Source organism: Canis lupus, chromosome 4, assembly GCF_048164855.1.
Source record: "Canis lupus baileyi chromosome 4, mCanLup2.hap1, whole genome shotgun sequence".
NCBI lineage: Eukaryota > Metazoa > Chordata > Mammalia > Carnivora > Canidae > Canis > Canis lupus.
In genome coordinates, this window is record NC_132841.1 from 15224194 (window position 1) to 15248047 (window position 23854).

Consider the following 23854-nt stretch of genomic DNA (forward strand, 5'->3'; position numbering starts at 1 on the left):
CCTCTGATCCCAACATGTTTGCTGACTGAACAACCCTTGTTTTATGTTGCAACCCTTGCATTTCTGTTTTAAGGCACTTTATGAATATATATTATTGATTCATTAACATTGAACTCACAGCCAATAGCAATCTAACCCATGCCTAAAGGAAACTTTTCTAATACATGTTTTTTATCTGTAAAGAATATCACAGCCTCCTGAGCTTTCATAACACTAGACAGCACTTCAGGACTATGCTTAGGGTCATTTTAAACAATGAAATTACCAACAAAATCAGAAAAATGTGGAAAACCTGGCACTTAATCAACTGTGGAAAGGACACTTTTTAATAGCATGGAAGCTCAAACAAGAAGGCGAGTGTCACCTGGTTCAGCCTCAGTTGGAAACACAGTGCTGAGTGACTCTAGGTTTTCACCACTTTGCTCATGCCTGAAAATAACTACAAAAGTACTGTGAGTACTGATTGAGGGTGATAGATTTTAACAATCAAATTCACAAAAATGGAACATACAGGTAATAAGGATCTATTATAGCTTCTTCTCTTGGCTCAAGATTTCTGCTTCCCTACAGCTTTGGTTTTCTCCATGGCTTTCACACCCCCAACCCCTACTAGCTCCAGCTTCAGCCATGGCTGACAGGGTCTTTCTGCTCTGCTCCCCATAGCTAAATGTCTCAGTCACTTCAGGTCACCATCTCAAATCCCCCAAGAAAGAATCTCTTTGGCCAAGCTTACCTTTTGAATTGATTCCATTTGGATCAAATGCCCCTCCATAGCCCAATCTACCATGGTCCCAGCAGGGATAGTGGATGTGCATTAGGGAAAACGAGTCATAAGATACATAGGCTCCTCTCAGCTCAGACATGGGGATATTCAACCAAAAAGAGAAGGTGGTGATTTCAGACAAAGTAATTCGTTTTCTGGTACAGTATAACCTCAGGAACATCAGGAAATACCCTTTTCTATTTTCTTTTCTTTCTGGACATTCCCCAAATGCTTATTGATATTTAAAATTTTCTTCATGAGGTCAAAGAAATTAAAGACTGTTCTTTCATAGTTGGAGATAAATCTTAAGATACTAAAATGCATTGGAGATGTTAAGAAAAAGAATGTTGATTCCCATACAGATATAAATGGCTCATGGTAAGTCCTTTCTCTGAAATCAGAGGATTGCAGAAGACAGGAGGGGAAGCAGAAAGTAGCACAGAAAAGGCAAGCAGGGAGTCTTTGGGAAATGGTGCCTGAATCCCAGTTTTACCTGGACTGGTGTTTGCTTGTTTGTTTTATGTTTGTGTTTGGTTTTGGTTTTTGCCCCAGGCCTCCAAGGCTGCCTCTGGAAGTAGCCCACCATTATCCTTGTGAAAAACATTGAATGAAACCCAAGAGCAGTCAGATCAGAACTCTTCTCAACATCATCAACTAAACACTCTCTCAGTAGCAATAGCATACTCACATATCCAGCCGTCATGGATCTGGACAGAAATTCCGTGAGCAAGACTCTGCCTCTTAAAATGCAACTTAGCAACCATTTTTGTTCTGTTCCTTGAGCTTTCTCTTAGACTCTTGCTTCAATTCCAGGGTATATCGAAGCACTTCCTCTTAACAGACACAAACACAGGTTAACCTAGTAACAGATATCTTTCCAAGATGCCAAGAGGTTATAATCCTCTCCATCTCATGAATCCAGAAAGAGAAGAATGAAGAACAGCAAGATGGAGAAGTCACCCTCATGGAGGCAAGGCAATGGTAAGTTAAAACGATCCAGATGAAAATGGCACACAAATGGTCCTGGCTGGAAGACAGGGCAGCCTCCCAGGAGAGGAGGCGCTGGGAGTTCGGTGAGGTGAGTCGGAGGCAAAGGGATAGAGACAAGAGAGTCTGGTGAATGATTCCTTTCTTACTGGATAGATAAGAGGGGGGGAAATGTAGCCTTTGGAAAGAAGAATGTTATAGGAGAACCAGCGTCTAAGAAAATTTATTCCCAGAGAAGTGGGGAAGTCCAGGCTATGACTTCAAGAAATGAAAGATTTGGAAGCCAGTACAAATGGGAATTAACCAAGGGCTTAAATCCAGTGCCTGACTACAGGCCAGGATGACAATGGCTCCTAACTTTATCTAAAGATCTCTTAGAAATTTAGATTTAGAACAACCATAATGGAAAAAAACAAAACAAAACAAAACAAAAAACAAAAAACAAAACCTGTTTCCTGGTATCAGTCGGCATTTGGGATTGCTTTATCCAAGGTAAGTGGCAGGACATTAATATCAAAAGAGCATATGCCTTGTCATTACAGCATATCATCCCCCCCCACCCCAAAATGCTTCCTCCCTAGTTTCCTGATGTCATATCTTGGCACCATGAAAGGGGGTGGGGGTTTATATAACTGCCTGAAGTATTGCAGAACATGAAACAATAAATAAGCTCTGTAAATTGTGAAATATGAGTCATGATTCTCTTTGTTCTGCATCTTAATAACTGCATTTTTAAATTATATATTTTTGCTTCATGATACAAATCTGAAACAAAACAAAAATTTTAAAAACCTCTAAGTGCCCTCTTACGGAGGAACCTATTTTCTCACATCACATTGGGCCTCAGTGATCACTATTGAAATCAGAGCCAGCATTTTTTAAGAGTCTGTCATGACAGGCACTCAAAACCACCTATTTCTAGACCTGTTTTAGAGAAGAGGAAACCAAAAATAGAGAGGGTAAGTGGCTTTTCTATGGTTACCTAGTCACTACTTGTCACAGCCAAGAACTGAACTTAGGGCCACTTGTCCAGAGTCCATGGTGTTGCTTCTATCCACACACTACACCATCTCCCCAGTCTCCTCTCTGAGCAGAAGCCTAGAGAGACTAAACTCTCTCAAACTAAAGCTAGGCTGAGGTTGGCCACCTGGTCCACAACCAGCTGTCTCCATCACATCCCGTGTTACAGAGGCAAACTTCCTGCTACACATCTGCAGGTGCTACCAGCAATCTTTCTCTCTTCTGCTCATACCCTGATCTTTGAAGAATGCTTCTTCTGGCTTCTAGATACAACCTACATAACCCACTCTTGATAAGGAAAGAGAGATATCAAAATAAATGTAAATTTGCAGCAGGGCCTGAGGAAGGCTGAAAAAGTATTTGCACTCCTATTAACTATGTAAAAAAAATCTGTCTAGTTTCGGGGCAAAAAGAATGTGAGATACAGATGGCTGAGTGAGCTGAGGCTAGTCTTAAGACTAAGGGTTTAGAATTCTAATGGAAGAAGAAGATTCTGAGCTCTCTAGTCCTCCACAGGTAGTTGGAGTGCTATCCTCTCTCGACAGATGAGTAAATTTCTAGGGATAAACGTTCTGTTTAAATCAGACCTGGACTAGGTGATGGAGACACAGTGACAAAAAGGCAAAGTCTGTACCCTTTAGGAGATTAGACATTGTCTAGAAAAGGGAACACAAGAGTATAAAAATGGAGGCTCTGAAATATAATAGGTAACAAATATTGTTATTAAAGAGATTGGGGGTGCCTGGGTACTCAGTCAGTTAAGTGGCCGATTCTTGATTTTGGCTCAGGTCATGATCTCAGGGTCCTGGGACTGAGCCCTGTGTCAGGTTCCCTGCTCAGCAGGGAGTCTGCTTGGTATTCTCTCCCTCTCCCTCTGCTCCTCCCCCTGCTCACTCTCTCTCTCTCTCATTCAAATAAATAAATAATTTTTTAAAAAAGTTTGAATGATATAATGATCTCAGTAGATGCAGGAAAAACATTCACTTAAAAAAAAAACCTCTTAAGAAACAGTAGTAAAAAGAAGCTTCCTTCAACTGATGAAGGGTATCTACCAAACCCATCAAAAATCATATTCAATTTTCAAATTTTATAAACTTCTTTCTTTAGTTAGGAATAAGACAAGAATGTCTATTACCACATCTGTTATTCAACATTGACTTGGCAGTCTTAACCAACACAAGAAAATAAGCAAAGAAGTTATAAAAAAAGATCTAAGACTGGAAAGGAAGAGATTAACTGTCTTTTGTAGCCTATTTGATAATTTATTTTGAAAAGTTGAGGGAGTCAATGGACAAACTTTTATAAATAATAGGAGTTTAAGTGAGGTAGCTGAATACAAAAACAAAACAGAAAAATCTAATAATATCTAGCAATTGTATAGCATTTCATGCATTGCAAAGCACTCAGATTTGTTTTCATTTGCAGAAACTCCTCAAATCATGTGAGCTTGATTAAGATCATCATTATCATCAGTAACAACTGCATCACTCCTATTTGATAAATGTGCAACTGAGGCAGACACTTCATTTTTTCCGTTAAAAAAACTGATGTATAATATATATATGTTGATAGTCTCATGTTTTGCCATTACAATTCTGAGTTTTGACAACATATAGTCATATAAGAACCACCACAATCAAGGTAGAGAACAGATCTGTCCCCCAGAAAGATTCTCTGATGCTCCTTTCAGTCAACCTCAAGTCTTACTCCAGCTCCTGTTAACCCCTGATCTCTTTTCAGTCCTGTAGTTCTGCTTTTACTGCTGACATTCCTTTTTTTTTTAACTTTTGCTTCGTATCAGTGGAATCATCTGATCCACATCGTATCAGTGGAGCCTTTTGCATCTGACTTCTTTCACTTAGCATAGTGCATTAGACATTCATCGATGTTGCAGCATGCTACAGTAGTCAGGTCCCTTTTATTACTGAGAAGTATTCCATCGTGTGGATCTCCCTAGAGTTTGTTTATCCATTCACCCATCAAAGGATATTTGATTGTTTCCAATATCAACAAAGCCACCCAAAGATTTGTGTAGAGGTTTTGATGTGAACGTAACTTTCCATTCTCTTGGGTAAATGGTCAAATGGTGTGTGTTTGTCTTTATAAAGGACTGTTTTCCAAGTTAGCCGTATCATTTTGCGTTCCCACCAGTGATGTATGAGAGTTGCAGTTGCTCTGCATCCTTGTCAGCACTGATATTATCACTGATATTAGACTTTAGCCATTCTAATAGAGTGTGTAGTAGTATCTCATTGTGGTTTTAATTTCCGCTGCCCAAATGACAAAAGAGATTGAATATCTTTTCAGGTACTTTTTTGCCATATGTATATCTTATTGGGTAAAGAAAGAAGAGATGGTGGAAAAAGATCTGTTCAATGTTTTCCCTATTTTTTAAAAGTGGATTATTTTCTTATTGAATTGCAAGAGTTCTTTACATATTCTGGATATAAGTCCTTTATCAGATACTTGCTTTACAATATTTCTCCCAGTATGTAGCTTGTGTTTTCATTTTTGTTTTTTGTTTGTTTGTTTGTTTGTTTGTTTTATTCATGAGACACACAGAGAGAGGCAGGGACATAGGGAGAGGGAGAGGTAGGCTCCTTGTGGGGAGCCCGATGCAGGACTCCATCCCAGGACCCCAGGATCAAGACCTGAGCCAAAGGCAGATGCTCAACCATTGAATGACTCAGATACCCCTAGCTTGTGTTTTCATTCTGTTGACAGTATCTCTGCAGATCAGAAGGTTTTTATTTTGAGTAAGTTCAACTTATCATTTTTCTTTTCTCTTTGTACTTTTGGTGCCATATTTAAGAAATTATTGTCTAATAATTCATAAGCCGCAAAAATTTTCTTCTAAGAGTTTATAGCTGGTTGTTGATGAAACTAATCCTAAAACTTAAATTCTTTGTGCCTTCATCCATTATTCAGTTTCACCACATCATGATCTTACAAAGTAAGTTGCATAGATTTAAGGAATAGAAAAGATAATTACAGTGCTGTCTTTGGATATAGAGAAAGTGCTATATCATATAGCAGTTAATTTTTATCTAAAGTTCTCATATACGTTGTTTTGCTTCAACAGTTCAAGTATATTTCTTGAGACAAAGACTGTGCTCTATAATGACTACCACGTCCAGCACTGTTGGTCCGGTGAGAGATATCCAGTTGTACCCAATAGAGCAACAGACTTCATTTGCTGACTAAAGGGTACATTCTGGACTCTTCTAATTCTGCTTACCCAGAGATCAAATCAGTTCTTTTCCAGCTAGGTTGGACACTAGAAGGCAGGCTATCTACTGCCTTGGTGGCACCACTGAGTGACAGTTCAGAGGAGTTAGCATCTCTCAGAGGATACTAAGCCCTCAATAGCTACTTGCTGTCAAATCCTCACAGCAAAAACCAAACAAACATAAGTTTATGGAGAACTTAAAGAATCGGAACCACTGGAAAGAAATACAACCCAATTTTTAAAGAATCTGATAAATCAGCTAAGCCTGGTAGGGGTAAATAAGAGTTTCAATGTAAGTATTATGGGAATAAATGGCCAAGCTAAAAGTTCAATAGATTTTACTAAAAGTATTCCAAGAGTAACTGCCATAACTTAGATAAAAACTCCAAACTCCACATTCTGAGCCTGATGACAAATTATCAGAGCCATGGACCTCTGCTCTGGGGCTGACAAATCCTTCCACAATGCACTTGCTGAGAAAACAAGCTCCAATGTTACACTCCTTCGGTGCTGTTGGGTTGTTGCTATCTCACTGAGCAAGAAAGAGGGGTGAGTAAATATTACCTTCATTTTCAGTTAGGGAAAGGAGACAGAAGGTAAATAGAGTAATAATGTTGTGTGCAGCAGGGGAGAGGGAGTGGGTAGGATGAAGACACTCAATCCTCTTGAGAATCCTAAAATGTCACAAAAATCCACTAGAGAAAACAGAATAGAGCAAACACCTCCATTAAAAAAAATAATAAACCTGGAGAGAAAAGAATTGGGAAGAAAGCTTATTTAAAATGGCCTTTCCTATTTACAACAACCTTAAATTTCATCAAAGTTATAGTATGGTGTCAAAAATGTTTGGAAGAGCAGGGTAGACTGACAAAAGATTTCTACATCGATGCACATTTATAAGAGTAAGGACTTTTCAAATAGATAACTTCTAAGGTAAAATTTAAATTATGGCATTCTATTGTTACTAAAAATTATGATTTGCCTTGTGTAAGTGAATGTTCCAACCAAATGTATCTACAGCCATGATGTTAACACACTCAGCAAGGAAATGAGAACTGTGCATTCAACTTTATGAGAGTTAACATTAGCATGAATCAAATGGAAATTGTTTTGTAGTTTATTTTTTAAAATTTTTTGAAAAAGATTTGACAGAGAGAGAGAGAGAGAGAGAAAGTATAAGCAGGAGGAGCAGCAGAGGGAGAGGGAGAAGCAGATTCCCCACTGGGCAGGGAACCTGATGTGGGGCTTCATCTCAGAACCCTGAAATCATGATCTGAGCCGAGGGCAGACATTTAACTCACTAAGCCACCCAGGCACCCAGAAATTATTTTTAGTTTAAATTAGCCAAAGATCAACAGTTTTTATATGGTTCAACCTCATTCTGAACCAGAGTTAATATCCTAATGATCAGTTTTCTAGTACAGTATATCTCTAGTTGATACTCATTTTCATTAACTGAATCCTTTCCTGATGGGCCCAATCAAAGACCCTGACTCATGGATGACTCAGAGGGGTCCTTCCCTTCAGGCCAGTTGGGGGCCCTTTCTCCCCTCAACCACCTTCATTATCCACTTCAAGTCCTGACAACAAACATATAGTCATGGTGACAAGGACAGAATTAGCACTTCATGTGAGCTGAACTTTTTGGAAATATTGGTTTGTGTTACTTCCTTGATTCTAAAGGACCAGGGTTTCATGTTTTAGCTGCCAAATGTGGTCAGTTTGTTCAATAAGACCTCTCCTTTGGGGTCAAAGAATAGAGACCTCAAAATGTATATGTGACCTTTCCTCTAAGCATAGGTCTAACTATCACATTATTTATTTATTTATTTATTTATTTATTTATTTATTTATTTTTCTATTGCCTTTAGTTGACCCATTTAATAGACAATTGAGTAACTATCATCTGCCCAGCACCATACCTACCACTGGGGATTGCAAAGCTGTTGACCTTCCAGGTAGGTAGGCAAAACAATATATATCTACATGGGCTAAACTACATAACTTGAGACATAAGTAATAAAGCAATGCATTTCTGAAGTCATGTTGTAATGAAGGGTTCCATGCTGAGTGCAGAGTTGGATTAAGACTCTCTCTCCCTCTACCTCTGCCACTGCCCCCACTCTCTCTAAAATAAATAAAAATAAATCTTTAAAAGTAAAATAAAATACTAAACTTAAGCATTAAAAATATTGTGTTCGTGACTGATAACTTCTTTGGTAAGTTTAACTGTGAAAATAAAGGCAAACTTATTACTAGTTTCAGAGAAGACTCCAAAGTACTAAGCTGATTGGCACTTTTCAACTCAGAAGCCATACCCGTAGATGGCTAGTGACTTTATGGGGAAGGTCCTTTGGAGCGTTTTTATTTTAAGAGAAGTCATGGAGGACAGGTCAATGCTTTACCCCAAAAATGAATTTCTCATGGTGAATTCTTGAGCTTCAGGCATATAAGTGGAAGAGATGGTTTAGGACAGGGAAATCTTTCAAACACTACTATAATTCAAATAACTACTTTTCCACCCAAAAATGTGATGATACTAGACAGTGGCCTCTTCTTCTTTCTTCTGACGTTTAAAAGGCTAGTGCTAGAACTTCCATTTCACCTGGACAAGTCTGGTGCTTACTGAGATTGAACTCTGAGACCCAGATTCCTCCAAGAGAAAAAAAATAATTTGGGCAAGTCAGAAAATTAAAGTCACAGTGTAAGTATCGCTTGAGGACAGCCGGTATCCTTGAGTGGATTCTGGGAGGCTAGGAAAGGCTAGGCAGCCTCCCTTGCACCAACAGAAATCCACCTGGCCATGGATCGAGGATGTCTGTCCTAAGGCTAGGACTGGACAGGCCGCCAGCATCATATAGCAGAATGTACACTGGGACTCTTCATGCTGCCCCAGAATTTTCTCAAACAGCAGGCAGAACCCTCCTTCTAAGATAGTGGCTACGCCCGCCCCGCCCCAGCTTACTCAATGTCCTAAGAACCAGCCTTCTTAGAGGCAACCACAGTCATTTCCCCACCCCACCCTGCAGTCCATTCCTCAGAGGCAGAGGCGTGGCAGGAGGGAAGGAATCAGCAAGGGTCTCAGGCCAGCCCTGCAAGAATCCAAAGGGCTCTGGACAACAGCCTTGCAGGGAAATCGTCTATGTGAGAGCCAATTCCCTTAACCCCATTGGGATAGCTCAATAAACTGCTTACAGTCCTAAAGCCATCACTGCAGATAGTATTCCATCCATATCATATCCCATCTAAATAACACCTTTGTGACTGTGCGAGTTCTGCTCAGAGCCCTATGCATTTAGTTCTTTAACTTCAGCTTTTAGGGAACTCTGGATCTCTCTCTTTCTAACAAACCTACCTTCGTCTCTTCGTTTACACCAAGGTATTAAAATGACGTTAAAAATTAATGCTTTGAACAATCAGGAGATAATTGCAAAATGCACTAGAGCCTTCTAGATCTAGTCCCTGGCTCTCAAATTACAGGCTCTCACCCACTTCCCCGTGGTCATCCCCCACCCTGAGGGCAGTCTGCAAGTCCGAGTAATGCCTGTCAGAGCCACTGGGTGGCACTAGCAGGCCTGAGTTATAGGCAAGAGAGAGGATGAAAGGAAAAGACAGGAGAGAGTCAAGGTGGAGGGGGAGATGAGAGGGAGAGAGATGAAAGAGAGAAAGGAGAGACGGAAAAGGAAGACTAGGTCACAGGTGCCAACTGCCTCGTGTGGCCTTTGTAGGCACCACTGACACAGAACGATGAGGTGAGCATGTTTTATCCAACTTTATTTCCCCAGTACCTACCTTGGTGCCTGGCACTCCACTGATGATGCTCTGGGTCTGTCAACTGATGGAATGAATGCTGTAGCCCCTCCAGAAAAAGATCCTTAAATGGGGAGGTTGAGGCAGCTTCTGTCTGAATATTCCATTCTATTGTTCTGGGATAACTCAGCTGAAAATTCAAAGAGTGGTTCCTCACTGTGGCTCGCAATCAATGGCAAATCTTTGCCTTGTAAAGAAACAAAACAGGAATATCAACACAGAGAGAGGATAGATTACCCGGGGATTGACAAACTTATTCATAAGGGGCTGGGTGGTGACTATTTTAGTTTTTGTGACCCTATAGTCTCTGCCAAGGTAGCTTAAAAGCAGCCACTGACCATTGGTAAATAAATGGGTGTGGCAGTGTGCCAATAAAACTTTATTTATGAGAACAGGCAGCAGATCAGATTTGACCAAGCATTTGTCAAAACTTCAGGGCTTTGGGTTCTAAGATAATCTTTATGGTTTCTCCGAACTTTCTATTACATCCTCTTTGTTCCAATACCACTCTTTTAGCACATGACTATCCATTGGTCTCTCTCTTAGTCTGTGTTGATGCCATGATCTTAGACTATAAACACCTTGGAATCTGTAAGTCCCCATAGATGGCTTCGATATACCCTAAGTGTTCCTATCTTCCTTAACTTTGAAATTCTCATGACACGTAGCTTCTGAAGATTCCATAAAGGCATAGATGAAACAATGTGGTTGATGTCAAGCTGTAGAATATGAAGTGTCGGGGAATTATACTGCTCTGGACAATATTCAACCAGCCTGAGAAAGGTCAGTCCCAGCTCAAACTGTGAAGTAACTAAAATATGTCTTTAGAAACTTCTAGACACACACTCTCTACCCCTCCTCTTCCAGTATTCAGTCCTCTCATTCATGCTCCCTACTTTCTCTCCCATCAAAAACTTGATTCTTCACTTAGCTAAAATAGAAGTAACTAATAACAGATTAAATCACTTCCCATTGAGAGATACTCACATTTTAATAAAGTTGAGAGCATTTGAATAAGGGGACACAGTACTAATGATGGGATGTTATGCCTCCTGGGGATGATTTTTATTATTTGAAAGTGGATTCTACTTTCACTTTCCACTGGTCATGGTCAGTGGGAAAATCCAGGAGAAATCCTGAGTCGGGCCACTGTATATAACCCTGTGGCTTTACAGAACTCTATGGATTGGGATGTGAATGACATCTTTTGGAGTTGTGTAATACAGTGTGTGTGTGTGTGTGTGTGTGTGTGTGTAGCAATTCCTAAGAGAGGCCAAGCTCCCTAAGGAGTAGATAACTAATGTGTAAGTTTGTGATTTAGAGTTTTCCTCCTTGGGATCCCTGGGTGGCGCAGTGGTTTGGCGCCTGCCTTTGGCCCAGGGCGCAATCCTGGGGACCTGGGATCGAATCCCATGTCGGGCTCCCAGTGCATGGAGCCTGCTTCTCCCTCTGCCTGTGTCTCTGCCTCTCTCTCTCACTGTGTGCCTATCATTAAAAAAAAAAAAAAAAAAATTAGAGTTTTCCTCCTTGGGAAATGAAGGAAATTGACATGGTTGAGATTTTTTGCATGCCAAATAAAATCAAGTTCTCTGGACCAGATGAAAATGTATTTCCTTCCCAAGAGAGAGGTTTACTCATATCATTGATCATGTTGGAGATCTCTTACACCAGGCACTACAGCAGAAACCAGTTCCCTGAAAGTTTGGACCGGCTTTGTGCCGGTTCAGTCAAACAGGTCTGTGGTCATACTTTTCTCACTGCTCCTCTGACTCTAGGTAGAAACAGCTCTGTCCTTATACATGGGTATCATGGAAACGTAGAGCTCCCTTACCAATAGGGGATGGGATTCAGTGAATAAATGTTTCCTCCTTTCTTCTTAATGTAGATGTTTCTGAGACCACATCCTACAAAGTTCCTCAAAACGCCCTGGAAGGATCAAGCACCAGTTGCCTACAGCATGGGCCAAGTTCCAGAAAAATCTTGGCATCGACTCCCTTCGTTCCTTTTTTACTCTCCCATCCATCATTGCTCCCTGGGATCACGTGATAAATCACCTGTATAAAAGCCTTTGTCTGAGGCTCTCCTTTTGGAAAAATCCAGGCTAAGACACCATGCTTGTTCATTTGTTATGAGAAAAACTGTTGTCAGATACAAACTGCCATGGGTTATCCAGAGACAAAATTGTCTGCTAGGAAAAACACCTTACTCTTCAACAGTGGCCTTCACAGCACTTAGATGCAAAGCATTTTATATACAGGACCTCAAAGACAAAGTTTATCTGCAGTGCCCTACTCCTCCCTTCCCCACTGCTTACTCTCCCTGGTGTCAGTGTCTTCTATGTCCTATCTCTCTGACAGTTCCAGCTCTAGACAACAGTGCCACCACTGCTCAGGGGCTAGAAGTGGCCATGGACTGGTTATTGGCTACCCTTGTGTTGGCTTATTATGGCCCATCAGGTGGCCTATTACGTGGCCAGGTGAGAAAGGTTCTACTCAGCTAGGTTGAGTAGAACCTAGCTACTTATTAAAAAATTGGACATGAAAATATATTAAAGATTAGCTTGTCCATGGTGACAGTGGAGGACAGCAGATGTGCAGAGAGAAGCAGACTCAACATGAGAAGACCATACAGACCAGGAACCAGGGATCCTGAGGTGTTCCCTAGAGAAACATCAGACTCTGGACAACTTTGAAATTCTTGGTTCAGTCCAGATTTCCTTATAATATCTGCTACCTAGTAGTTCCTCTTCTTTTTTAAGTGAGCCCAAGCATGTCTCAGCTTTCTTATGAGTAGAAAAACCTGGGGGACCTGATGCCCCACACCCTGACTTTCTCCTGTTTTTCTCCAGGCCAGTAATAAACAATGATATCTAATAGATATCATCTCTCCATAGACAGTAACTCTCTAGAGGTAGGGCGTCACCTTGAAGGGGTGATACCAAGGCACTGGAGTAGGCCAATAAGCGAGAGATTTGGTGGAAGTGAGGACAGTTGCAGTGCCCCTGGGATGACCCCGTGTAAGCAACTGCTCAGACTATTTGCATCTCCAGCTTCATGGTAGGAATTCGGTCCTGGAGAAAATGACAGGGATCTATTCACATCTGGCAATTCTTTGACACTGGAATGTACATTCCACAGAAGGCTGAGCTTGTGGCTTCTCAGCAGTCCCGCCAGTGACTAATGCCCATGGTATAGAGTCTACATCCCAAATTTTCTGGGATTATCCAGATTTCAAATATGCTGTCCCAGGGTTGCTATAAATCATTGGTCTATTCCATAAGTTCCAATGACTAGTAAATAATTTCAAAATAATTCAAACTGGTGGGCATTAAGATAAGGATGCACTTGTATTCAAATGATAGGATCTCACTGGCTGAAGAAATATTAAGGATTCATGGAGACACAGATATACTATGTATCTAAAGATGCCTAGATGCAATCTTCTACGTCAAAATTATTTGAAATATATTCAAAAACCTGGAAATAATTATATAATTTTATTTTATTGTCAAAATGTATACAAAGCAAAGGAGAAAAAAATACAATTTTAAAGAGATCCCACAATAGCAATAGTTCTTTTGGAAGAAATGTGACAATTCAAAAGTAACATTTTGCCCCTGAAACATTATATCTCATCAATTTAAAGATGCACATTTACTTATAATTTTACATCTCTGGAACTAGAGTGCTTTTTTTTTTCAGTTATGGCAGTATGCATTTGAAACCAAAGCATTTCTTTTCTTTCCTGGAGTAGACTTAAAAGTGGTGCATTTTATAATTAATGGTATCTTAGGTTCAATAATATACAGCAATAGTGATGTAAATGTTACTCAAAGTGGAAAATTTGATAGTATTTCTTATATTAGATAAGCACAAACTGGCTGTCAATCTGATAGCTTTCAATATCATATTGAAGAAATTTATTACAAATATTCCTTTAAAAATGCAATTTGTAGCAATTCACATATTCTTATATAAGACACGGTTATAAGTTCCAGATATTTAGACTGCACCTCTGATTTCCACCTCTCTCAAACCTAATTTTATATCAATGTGAATAATAATAAAAAAAAAAACACTATTGTTCCAGAAGTTTCAGGTATGGGGCAAAACATTGCACCTCACCACTAAGATAGATTTAGCTTACTGTTAGTATAAAAAGTTGCCTCTATCATAGTGTTGTGTCTTAAAAGTTAACACTAGAGTATTAGCATATGGATGGACCTATAAATCAATGGATCAGAATTGATAATCCAGGAATCCACCTTATTTATAGTCAATTGATTTTCAACAAAAAGATCAAGGCAAATAAGTGGGGAAAGAATTATCTTTTCAACAAATGGTACTGGGGCAACTGGATATGCACGTGCACAAAAATGAATTTGAGCCCTAATTTCACACCATATAAAACATGTACTCAAAATAGATTATATACCTAAATGTGAGAGCAAAATGATAAAAGTTTGAGGGGAAAACATAGGAGAAAAATCTTTGTGATTCTGTTAGGCAAAGAGTTTTTAGATATGACATCAAAAGCATGATTGATAAAAGAAAAAATTGGTAAACTGGACTTCATCAAAATGAAAATATTAATGCTTCAAAAAGTACTATTAAAAATGGAAAAGACAATCCACAGATGAGTGAAAATATTTGCAAATCACATAACTGATATGGGACTTGCATCCAGAATACATAAAGAACTCTTACAATTCAATAAGAAGAAAGCAAACAGCCCAAATAGAGAATAGACAAAAGATTTGAGCAGCCATTTCACCAAAGAAAATGTATTTACAGCAAACAAGTAAATGAAAAGATGTTCAGCATATTCAGTCACTAAGGAAATGAAAGTTAAAACTACAGTGAAATACAATTACATACCCATTAAAATAGGTTTAAAAAAATTCCTGATAAGGATGCAGAAGAACTGAAACTTTCACACATTACTGGTACAGCTGATTTGGAAAACATTTTGGCAGTTTTATTATAAGCAAATGTTTATCATTCAATTTAACGATCTTACTCCTATACATTTATTCAAAAGAAATGAAAGTTTATATTCACAAAAAACTTATGCACAAATATTGATAGTGACATCGTTCATAATAACCCAAACCAGGAAAAACTCAAATGCTATTTAACTGGTGGGTGGATAAACAAACTCTGGTGCATCACACAATAGAATTCTAGTCAGCAATAAAAAGGAACTAACTACTACTACATGGATGACCACCCCCCCCCAAACATTATGTTAACTAAAAGAAACCGGGTGCAAAAAGTTATATGTAATATGAAGTGTCCAGAAAACAATTTTATAGGCTTAGAAAGTAAATTAGTGATTGCTTGAGGCTGGGGGAAAGAATGGAGGTTCACTACAAACAGAAATGAAGGATATTTTTTGGATGATGGACATGTTCTAAAACTGGATGGTGGAGTTGGTTGAACAACTCTTCAAATTTACTAAAAAATCATTTAATTGTACATGTAAAATAAATGAATGTTATAGGTATTTCATATGAATGGAATTATATAATTATAGCTCACTAAAGCTGGGTTTTTAAAAATTAGCACTGGAATTAATATGAAAGTTTTTGACCTTGACATTCTGCTAACTAATGGTTATGTGGTTGTGGTTGTTGTTTTCTCTTATAAACTATATGACACTTGATAAGATTATTGATATGGTCATAAAACATTATTAATGCTAACTTTGGAGGTATAAAACATATAAGTTCTAAGAATATTTTTTATAAATTATCAAATAACTATAACATAACTGGTGAGAATGGATGCCAATGTTATAATGCCAATGGCATAAGCTTGAAAGAATTATACAAATAACACATCTGAAGTTCTTCAGTTCATATGGAAGTTGATATTATAAGATACTGAAATATTTTCATATTTATAAACTATTACTAAAGATATTTAAATGATTTTGTAATTTTTTCCCAAATGCTTTGCAGACAAATTTGATTATGTTTGAATGTACGATTTCTAAGATTCATGCCTGTCCTTGAAGGATACCAATATTTCTACTCGTATAAGGTCAACTTTATCAGTTAAAAATAAATGATTCTTAAGACACCTTATAGATCTTGAGTCATAATTTTCATATTTGTTTTATTGGTTAGGGCAAGCTAAGTGTTGTAACAAACCTCCAGATCTCATGGTTAAAGACAATAAAGGTATATTCCTTACACATGTCATAGTTCAGTGGAATGAACTATGACTCTCATCTAGTCATTCAGGGATTCAGGCTTCAGCCATGTTAAGGTTCTACCACCTTCTATTTCCTTTGAGTTTTCTTCACTGTAAGATTTTTATTGGAAAGATTTAAATTTTTATTGGCCAGGCCTGAAAGTGTACGTATCACCTTGATTCACATTCTGCTGGATGGAATCCAGCCACTTGGCCACAGTTAGCTGCAAGGGACTCTGGAAGAAATAATTTAGTTGTATGCACGGGAGGAGAAAGAGAAGCAGATATGGCTGGGCAGCAGCATCTCTGTCTTACTGATTCTTGTTTTATGATATTACCATTGATTTTTTAAAAGCAGCCTTTTTGAGATTTAATTAACGTACCATGAATTCATCATTTGCAAGACTACAATTCAGTAGTTTTTAGTATGTTTACAAAGCTGTGCAATCATCACTACTAACTAATTTCAGAGCCCCCAAAAGAAACCCCATACCCATTAGTAGTCATTCTCTACTGCCCACTCCTGGCAGCCACTAAATACTTTCTTTTTTTTTTTTTTAATACTTTCTATTCTAGACATTCCGCATAAGTGGAATTATGCAATATATGACCTTTTATAAATGGCTTCTTAGTACAGTGTTTTTGAGGTTCATCTCTATTGTAGCTGTAATATGTTGCAATTGTAATGTGTTGATATTTTATCCTCTGTATTGCTGAATAATATTTTTTTCATATGGATATAACACATTTTATTTATTCATTCCTCAACTGACAGACATTTGTATTGTTTTCATTTTTTTAAAAAGATTTTATTTATTTATTTATTATTTATTTATTTATTTATTTATTTATGAGATACAGAGAGAGAGTGAGAGAGAGAGAGAGGCAGACACAGGCAGAGGGAGAAGCAGGCTCTCTGTGGGGAGCTGGATATGGGATTCAATCCCAGAACCCCAGGATCATCACCTTGAGCGAAGGCAGAGGCTCAACCCCTGAGCCACCCAGGCGTCCCTCATTTTTTGACTATTATGAATTATGCTGCTATGAACATTCTTATACAGGCTTTTGTGTGGACATAATGTTTTCAATTCCCTTGGGTATATACCTAGGAGTGGAGTTGCTGGGTCATTTGGTAACTCTGTTTTTATATTTTGAGGGACTAACAAACTATTTCCCAAAGTGGTTGCACCATTTTACAATCCAACTGGCAATATGTGAGGGTTCTGAAAATTCCATATCCTTACCAACACTTAATTATCTGTCTTCTTTATTTTAGTCATCCTAGAGGGTGTGAAGTAGTATCTCACTGTGGTTTTGATTTACATTTCATTGACCCTAATAATGTTGAGCATACTTTTATGTGTTTAATGGTTATTTATCTTCTTTGGAAAAAAATGTCTTTTCAAATCCTATTTACTTTTGAATTACTTATTTTTCTTTTTACCATAGGGTTGCAAGACCTCTATACATATCCTGGATATAAGTTCCTTATCAATTTCCTTGGTTTGTAAATATGTTATTCCATTATGTATTTTTCTTTTCACTTTCTTGATTGTTCTTTGAAGAACAAAAGTTTTCATTGTGATGAATTGCAGTTTTTAAAATTTATTTTTCTCTGTTGTGCTTTTAGAAACCATTGCCTAAATCCAAGATCACAGAGACTAACTCTTAGGTTTTCTTCTAGGAGTTTTATAGTTTTAGCTCTTACGTCTAAGTCTATGATGCATTTTGAGTTCATTTTTATGTAAGTTGAGGTAGAGGTTCAACTTCATTCTTTTGCATGTGTGTATGCAGTTATCCAAGCACCATTTGTTGAAAGACTATTTTTTCTCCATTGAATTGTGTTGGTGTCTTTGTAAAAAATCAATTGACCTTAAATGTAAGAGTTTATTTCTGGACTCCCAATTGTATCCCTTTGACCTCTGTGTCTATTCCTTGCTAGTACCACTCTGTTTTGATTACTATAGTTTTGTAGTAGGTTTTAAAATTGGGAAATGTGGATCCACCAACTTCGTCCTTTTTCAACATTGACTATTCTCCATCTTTACCATTGATTTCGAAACAGTGGAGAGAGAAAAGGGCAAGGTTGGGCCCTATTTGGTTAGAAAATAGAAAATGTTGGCATCGAAAGCCAAAGGTGCATATGTGTGCTCATGCAAGAATTTTGGAGAAGCTTATTTTTGCTCTACAAAGGAAAATTCTCTAAGAAAATTTTTACTGATAATAGTCACTTTGATGTAGAATTTTATAGTTGTATTCCAGGAAATTATATATGAAAAGTCTTAATCATGAAGACCTTGAGGACATAGAATATACTAGTCTTCATCATTATCCCTGATTTACTGGGGTGCAAAAGGCCCTAAATGGGATAATCTAGGGGGAAATTATTTCATTCTTTTTGCAAACCTTTAACTGCTTTGTTCTAAAATCCCATTTTTAAAAGATTTTGTGTCCTTAATGTAGGGTGAACTTGGTAGTTAATTGGAACAAGATGAAATTATGCACAGCAGAAAATATTGGTACCTAGATTCCTAAATTCCTGAGTGCTAAATCAGGACATGTACACATTTGTCCCTTCACTGCTGAACAGAGTTAGAGAGCCTCTTGTGACCTTTTAAATGATACAATATTACTTGGTTTTCCTAATGATTACTCAGAGATGTGCCTAAAGGTGATTGCAAGGCACTGGGAACAAATAATATTGAGTAAGAGGGAAGGTTGCACCATGTGATAGAAATAATAAAGACAGGCTTTAGGATGAGACGGCAATGGATTTCAAACATGGATTTCTAACTGGCTTTGTGAACTTCAGAAAGATATTGAGCTTTAGTGTCATTATCTCTAAAAATTGGTAAATAGCTCTCACAGGATTGCTGGGCAGCTTAAGTGATTAGATGAGGCAACAGATGCATATATGCCTAGAAAAATACCTGTCATGGATCAGCCCTCAATCAGTCCACCTGTGGACCAATGATGAAGAAGACTACACAAATAATATGTTAACTGCATTGTTATGATATATTTGATATTTCTTCCCATGAAATCTTATTCTTTTCATTAAAAAAATCTGTCAAGTAGGATTCACAAAACATGATATTTTTATATCTTTCAGACAAATTTTCCTATAAATAAATGAATCATTTTTTAAAAGCCTCTTTTGTCAGAAAAATTGCCCTAATTCCTAGTTAGGAAAATCATATTCCTTAACACTTTGGGTCTAGGTGAATACCATGTATTCAACAATCAAGCTTCAAGTTCTCAAGAGGAAGTGAGACAACCAGAAAACAGGAAGTTAAATGTGTGCAAAAGTATGTTTTGGATGAGGATGTGGTCTCTGTGTCCAAGGTCACATCTATAGTAGAAAGCCATATAGTCCTGATTTTAAGTTATAGCTTCTATTGCACAAAGGAATCTGTTTTTCACTCACGTTGTTTCCTTGACAACAGTACCCTACACACAACAAGTGCTCAATAAATGTTTGTTGAATGAATGAATAAGTGAGTGAACCAAAGCAGGGATCATGTAGTCCAGTAGTTTTCAAACATATTTTTAGCTTTGGACTCTAAATATTTGGTGGATACCCAATAGAGCCTCTTTAGTCCATGAGATAGACTGAAGGGCTTGCACCCCAGGGTCTTCTAGATTCTGGACAGCATAGCTAGGAGCTATCCTTGTCAAACTTCTCATTTCAGAGAAGGGAGCAATAAGGGCCCAAGAGGATTAGAAATTGCCAACTGCTTCACAGTGGAGGCTAAATGTTCATTCTCAATCTTGGGAATCCCTGTGCCAGTGGGGGAAAGGGCACATTCCACTGGGTGTTTGCATCACTGGGAGGGCATGTGGATACCCTGGGGCCATCCAGGTGGCCTTACAGAGGATCTGGTATCAGTTGCTTATCCAATATTCAGAAGTGCGACTCATTCTATGGTGCAATAAAAGGCTTCAAGCTGTGTCAGTGGGGGCTCTCTGACAGCAAGTCTCTACTTTGGGGCTATAACTGTATGACATTCCAGCTCTCCACACAGAAAGGAAATTGGTCGGCAATGTACACATCCTAAAATTTTCTCTAAAAGAAAGGGAATATGGATTTTGGGGGAACCACTTGTGTCCAATGAGTGGATGAGAATTTAGGAGGTGAATTTGGATTTGGTGACACTAGAATCCTTCCAGATCAAATATTTTATGAGCATCTAGTCAATAATATTAATTAGTTCTAAGCGTGGAAGAGATATCTCAACCTGTGTTTTGTGTCTTGGGTCTTCATATTTGTCCAAGTCACACCCTGTTTTTCCCTCCATCTTCTCACCCCTCCTCCTCCACTCTTGCTCCTTAGACGCAGCAGAAGGTTTGCATCACAGAGGCCCTGGAGCCCAGCCACTTCCCATCTCCGCCATCTGGTCAGCAACAGGCCAACCCACCCATGGGCTATAGCTCAGAATCTGCCCCTTCCAGATCACCTCCCTCTGCAGCTTCAGTTCTCCTCCCTCTTATTTTCCATCATGATGGAGATGGAGAAAAAGAGGCAATCAGCTTCCCTTGTAGGAAGGCATTACAAACTCACAGAGATGAGATTAATGTGTGATTTAATACTAGCCACCAAACCATTTTTCAACTGCACAGTCCCGGATAATATATGATCTCTTAATGGGCACTCAACAGCAACAATGACAATGACGACGACAACAACGACGACAAACGTTTGAAGACATCCAAAATATACCTGGCCGAGTTCCACCACGCTGGCAGGTGCTCAGGGGAGTTTGGGGGCTGTGTGCCCAGAGTCCCTGCTGTTTTTCCAGTTGGCCTAAAGAGGGAGCCGTTTCTTTAGAATGCCTGAGCAAAGGGCCTGCCCAGAGCCTGGGGGTTTGCAGGACCACAGCAGCTGGGGCTCTTAATAAACTTCATGTATCATTAAACAAACCCGTTACACTGTCATGATCGTTTTTTTTTAAATTGTGTCCACTAAACAGACAAGAGTTCTAAGAGTCAGGAGACCTGTAATCCTGTCCCACCTGCCTCAAGGTCCTAACCAGGTGGTGTTGGGTATGTTCTGTTACCGCTCAGGCTCAGTGTCCTCATAAGTAAGGTGGGCACAGGGGCACAAGCTCCATCAGCTTTGTGGGGTGGGTAAGAAGATTGCTTGGAAAGGGTGTCAGGTTAAAATTAAGGATGTGAGCCCTAGAGGCTGAAATACCAGTTTTGAACCAATTACTAGCCACAGGGCTTTGGCCAGGTTTCTCACCTCTCCACCTCTGAAATTTTTGATATGTAAATTTGTAAATCTAATTTGCACTAAACACTTAGGACTGTTGTAAGGAATAGATGAAAAATATGCACCATGAATTAAATAGGACCAGTACATCGTAAGCTCTTAATGAATGATAGATTTAGAAAATATAGCTATTGAAACGTAAATGTTTTCAAACCCTGTCACATTGTACACAGGTGAGGTGATGATTTGGTTTCGTTATCCCACAAATTTGGTTTGGTTTTCCTTCTAGACAATGGTTTTCCTTCTAGACCACTGTCTAGAAGGAAAAAGCCTTTACCAAATGGAAGCCCCACTTGGCCCTAACCTTCTTAGGTATTTCACTGAAAGGAAGGCACCCACATCACATGGATGTGAAAGAGGGAAGCTAGTAATCTTGTCTATACATCTTGGAGACAGTCACTATCAGTGTGTTTTCTCTATCTGTAACCAGGCATTCATTTATTCACTCAATAAACATTTATGTAGCCATCATTGAATATGTGCACTGTTGAGAGTCTATAGAAAGATGAACAAAGCACAATCCTTGCCCTCAAGGAATTTACAGTCTAGTTGAGGAAGATTAAAAGATAAATGAAAAAAACAGTCACCATGTAAAGAAAGGGTGAGCACAGCTTGCTATGAGGACATGTAGAAAGGGCCCCTAGCCTGGGCTAAAAAGAGAGGGTGTCACAAGCCTTCCTGGAAAGAGAATGGAACTGGAGGGTATTATTCTGAGTGAAATGAGCTGAATCTTAACAGGGAATGTAAGTTTGCTATTTGAGGTGGAAAGGAATGGTGTTTTAGGTGTGAGCTCTCCAGTGTCCTCATCTATAAAATGTAGAAGTTCAACTAGGTGGTTTTTAAGATGGCTCTCTGAAGAAAGGGGAGGGAAATAGTGAACAAAGGAGACTCCTTTCAATAAGTCTCATTTATGGAATCTTTATTTTGCACATGGACGTGAGGGAAAATAGCACCTTAGGTAGTTGCTAGGTTGTGAGCACAGGTTTAAAAAAGGGGTGAAGCTGGTTTTGACATGGTCATAGGTATTTAGAAAAATCAATCTGGAGCTATGTGGAGAATGGATTGAAGGCATAGTAGGAAAGAAACGAATGGCAAGATAAGCAATGGGGGGAGATGAAGAGGACATGATTGAGTCAGAGGCAAATGCAAAGATGATTCAGAAGAGGAAAAGGTAATACCTTTGTATTTAGGAGGTCAAATTGACAGGACTTGATGACTTGATGGAGAACAATAAACAGGTCAAGAATGACCCTTAGGATCCCAGCTGAGCCCATGGAACCATCTCAGAGTTCCCTCATCAAGCGTTTAATGAATGTTTCCTTTATGTACACAGTCTAGAACCACATTCTTTCTGAAGTGAAATTTACAATCAAGTCAGGAAATTGAAACATGTTAACACCAGGTGTCCTCCATATCTGTTTTCAGTTTGGAGTTATTCTGCTGTTATTTTGGAGGAGAGGAAGAAGGACTAGACCCTCAGAATGAGTGCCAGACAATTGAAGCTTTCAGAAGGAAAGGTCAACCACTGCTGGAAAGATGGAAGACTTTTCCATTTATGACTGATGGAAGTGTAAAGTAACTAGACTTTCTGGAAGTTAGACAATGCTCATTGGAGTCCTTAAAAATGAGCATTTCTACTTTTTGGAATTTAGACTAATAATAATTAAGATGCACAAGGATGAACCCAAAGATTTATTTCAAGGATGTTTATTGCAAAGTTGTTTATAATTGTGAAAAGCTGGAAACAAGCATGACATACAGAAATAGTGCTTGGCCTTAGAGGACAAAAGACAGCCTAGTTCTGTAGCAGAGGAATTCTCAACTACAAAGAAAGGAAAATGGGATGAAGATGTCCCACAAACCTAATGAGGCTCTTACAGTCTTATAGTGACCAACAGGTTCTTTTTGATTTGAGAATAGGAGCTCTACAGACAACATACAGTTATACTTCTCAGGAGGACCCTTCTTTTCCTCTTTTCTAGCTCCCAGGCATTGCTAAGTTGAGTGTTTCCAGCTGAGCAGTAAGTATGTCTGAGATTTATCCCATCCCCAACCCCCAGTGATCTCACCCTGTTATTTTTCCCCATCCCCAGAAGGCTTTGCTTCATGTCTGAAAGGTCAAAGATGTGCTGAGTCACATTGGGCAAGTAGCATTGGTCTAAGGATCAGAAAACTTCCTCTCTTACTTGGACTCTTATTGAGTGCCTACTATGTGCCATGCCTTAAGCTAAGCCCCAGAGGGAGAATAATAAATGAGACACATTTCCTGAATATGGTAGACGCTGCCATATACCTACCCATTATCAATTCCCCCTTTTCCTCATTAATCAAACCCTGGTTGTATTGTGAATTTCAATATGCCCAATTAAACAAACAGTCTCCAATTCTTTTTGCCACTGTAGGCATCCATATAATCCCATCTGACCAAGGAGACACAAGTAAGAGTCACTAAGGAGGGCTTCCAGAAAAGCTCAGTAAAAGGGGCAGCCTTGGTTAGTGAATACTTCATTATCCATCACTCCTATGTTTTTTCCAGACTGGAATGTAGATACGGTAAAGGAGTAGCCATTTGGTGA

The 23854-nt window shown here is 38.8% G+C and overlaps 1 long non-coding RNA gene across 1 annotated transcript in view; it reads right to left on the reverse strand.

Moving 5' to 3' along the window:
* The window catches only part of LOC140631901 (uncharacterized), an 83389-nt gene extending 62514 nt beyond the window's left edge, over nucleotides 1-20875 (reverse strand). The window contains exons 1-2 of the long non-coding RNA XR_012029443.1: nucleotides 20727-20875; nucleotides 9792-9996 (exon numbers count right to left, since the gene is read on the reverse strand). This is a non-coding gene — a long non-coding RNA (uncharacterized lncRNA). The remainder of the gene's footprint in view (nucleotides 1-9791; nucleotides 9997-20726) is intronic.
* Nucleotides 20876-23854: the final 2979 nt, after the last annotated feature.